The sequence below is a fragment of the Ranitomeya imitator genome, chromosome 1 (assembly GCF_032444005.1).
Source record: "Ranitomeya imitator isolate aRanImi1 chromosome 1, aRanImi1.pri, whole genome shotgun sequence".
In the NCBI taxonomy this organism is placed as follows: domain Eukaryota; kingdom Metazoa; phylum Chordata; class Amphibia; order Anura; family Dendrobatidae; genus Ranitomeya; species Ranitomeya imitator.
In genome coordinates, this window is record NC_091282.1 from 1,101,399,643 (window position 1) to 1,101,403,201 (window position 3,559).

Sequence of the window (3,559 nt, forward strand, 5' to 3'; positions counted from 1 at the left end):
TTTTTTTTCTAAAACTCCGGGGTCAAGTGCCCGCCCCCCCTCCTCCCTCCCTCCTTCCCGCCCCCCCCTCCTCCCTCCCTCCTTCCCGCCCCCCCCCTCCTCCTCCCTCCCTCCTTCCCGCCCCCCTCCCTGAAGACGTAATACTCACCTTCCTCCAGCGGTGGCTGCAACTGCGTCCCAGCGCCGGCAGCGCCGGCAGCGCGTCCTGTCTTCAGCGGTCACATGGTACCGCTAATTTAAGGTCATGAATATGCGCATATTCATGACCTTAATTAGCGCTATCATGTGACCGCTGAAGACAGGAAGGAAGATGCTGCAGAAGAGATGCCAGGAAGGAAGTTCTGTTCTGTGCTGCGCGGTGAGAGGTAAGTATGACAGGGAAAAAGGATTTGGAGCCATGCACGCAGGGAAAAAGGATGTGGAGCCATGCACGCAGGGAAAAAGGATTTGGAGCCATGCACGCAGGGAAAAAGGATGTGGAGCCATGCACGCAGGGAAAAAGGATGTGGAGCCATGCACGCAGGGAAAAAGGATGTGGAGCCATGCACGCAGGGAAAAAGGATGTGGAGCCATGCACGCAGGGAAAAAGGATGTGGAGCCATGCACGCAGGGAAAAAGGATGTGGAGCCATGCACGCAGGGAAAAAGGATGTGGAGCCATGCACGCAGGGAAAAAGGATGGGGAGCCATGCACGCAGGGAAAAAGGATGTGGAGCCATGCACGCAGGGAAAAAGGATGTGGAGCCATGCACGCAGGGAAAAAGGATGTGGAGCCATGCACACAGGGAAAAAGGATGTGGAGCCATGCACACAGGGGAGAAGAATGGGGGAGCCATGCACGCAGGGTGGGAGGATAGGGGAGGCATGCACGCAGGGGAGAAGGATGGGGGAGCCGTGAATGCAGGGGAGAAGAAAGGGGGAGCCGTGAACGCAGGGGAGAAGAATGGGGGAGCCGTGAACGCAGGGGAGAAGGATGGGGGAGCCGTGAATGCAGGGGAGAAGGATGGGGGAGCCGTGAATGCAGGGGAGAAGGATGGGGGAGCCCAGCACGCAGGGGAGAAGGATGGGGGAGCCGTGAACGCAGGGGAGAAGGATGGGGGAGCCCAGCACGCAGGGGAGAAGGATGGGGGAGCTGTGAACACAGGGGAGAAGGATGGGGGAGCCCAGCACGCAGGGGAGAAGGATGGGGGAGCCGTGAACGCAGGGGAGAAGGATGGGGGAGCCCAGCACGCAGGGGAGAAGGATGGGGGAGCCGTGAACGCAGGGGAGAAGGATGGTGGAGCCGTGAACGCAGGGGAGAAGGATGGCGGAGCCGTGAACGCAGGGGAGAAGGAATTACGGGAGCCGTGAACGCAGGGGAGAAGGATGGGGGAGCCGTGAACGCAGGGGAGAAGGATGGCGGAGCCATGAACGCAGGGGAGAAGGAATTACGGGAGCCGTGAACGCAGGGGAGAAGGATGGGGGAGCCATGCACACAGGGTGGGAGGATGGAGTATAAATATTGGGCCCTATAGGGGGGACACAGTGTGAGTGGACAGTGTGAAGAGGGGGCCGGTATAGAAAGGAGAGGTCAGTGTGAAGAGCATGTACCATAAGAGGGACAGTGTGGGGGTCATATTTTGTGCAGACAATATAGTGAGGGGCAATTTTTTATTCCGGAGCATTATAATGACACTTGTATCTTTAAGGGCATCTTGTGGAGACTTTCTGCAAAAGAGCGGAAAAGATGGAAGTCTGCAGAGACGGCTGTGGCTGAGAAAACTCATCATGGGATCTGGACAAGATGAAGAAAAGAAGAACAACTCCAGAGACGACGTTATCTATAAGGTACCTGGATGTAAATGTTATTTGTGATACTAACTAATTCTCATGTTTTTATTTATGTTAGGAGCCATTTTTCCGTTCACCTCAGGCAGCAGAGAGGCTAGGTTCACCCCTGAGGGCGGCTAATATAGAGGGCAATCTGGCCAGCCTATCCGGCCCTGAGGCTCCGGGGGCCCCCTGGCCAGATTGCCCTCATGTGCGGCAGGCATGGAGCAATCCCTGCAGCTCCGCTGCCTGCAAGAGAAAATGGCAACGGATCTGCAGGGAATGGATGCTTCCTGCTTCCTTTCTCACACAGACAGCAGAGGCTCAGCTGAATGACATCATCATTCCGCGCTGCGGCTGTGCGAGACAGGAAGCTGCCGCACACTGGCTTCTGCACACTCATGCCTGGAAGGAAGCTGCAGCTGTGCAGGACCTCAATCACCCCCTGAACAGGAGGTAAAGAACGGTCTGAATGTGACGGATTGTTTGCAGAGTAAAGAGGGGAGACAGGGGCAGCAGTCAGAGACTAGAAGCAGTGATTTACTGACTGTGACCCCCGGAGCTTTGTGTTCTCTGGTCAGTGCAGGATTTTCATCCACACACATCAGGGACCAGAGAGTTCAGAGCTCAGGAACACAGTCACTAAATCACTGGGTCTATTCTCTGACGGGACTCCAGTCATCACTGCAGTATCAGATCCAGGCTGGGACTGACCCCTGAGCCCATCCCCCAGTGAAGACTTTTTCACATATACTGTATCTGTTGCATTAAACACACATATAAGGGTATGTTTCCACTGTCAGTAAACTCTGCGGATTGGACGCTGTGTACATCCGCAGCATCCAGTCCGCAGCTCCTGATGTAACAGCATAGTGCATGAGATTTCAAGGAATCCAATGTCCACTATGTATGCAGCGGCACCCGCAGCTTCCCTGCAGAGACGGACATGCGGCACATCTTTCTAGACTGTAGCATGTCTATTTATCTTGTGGAGACGCTCAGTCTCCACAAGATAAATATCACAGTCCAATGTATAGGATGCGGTGATTCCGCATGTGTTCAATGAACACATGCGGAAGCATCACTCGTACAAAAGCCGGCAGCGCTTTGGACCGAGCGGACATGTGCTGCATCCAAAGCGCTGCCGATTCCTGACCGTGGAACCATACCCTTATACATTAATGTATACTATGTCACATATGCAGTAGACACAGGTGTTTATTATACATGGGCATATTCTACAGTGTGTGTGTATATATATATATATATATATATATATATATATATATATATATATATTAGCTTTGTCGCCTTTAAAGAAGGGGGGGCCCAAACGCATTTCCTGCACAGGGGCCCCAAGCTGTCTGTGTCCGCCCCTGCCCTGAGATCCATATTTAAGTGTAAAATAAAGAATCAAAATAAAAAATATTGATATACTTACCCTCGGACGCGCCCTGGTTCTCACCGGCAGCCTTCCTTCCAAAGAATGAGCGCCTGAAGGACCTTCGATGACGTCGCGGCTTGTGATTGGTCGCGTGAGCGGTCACATGGGCGTCACGCGACCAATCACAAGCCGCGACGTCATCTAAGGTCCTTCAGGCGCTGATTCTTAGGAAGGAAGGCTGCGGGTTAGAACCAGGGGACGTCCGAAGGTGAGTATATACCTATTAGGAATATACTCACCCTCGGACGCGCCCTCGGACGCTTCCTTCCTAAGAATTAGCGCCTGAAGGACCTTAGATGACGTCGCG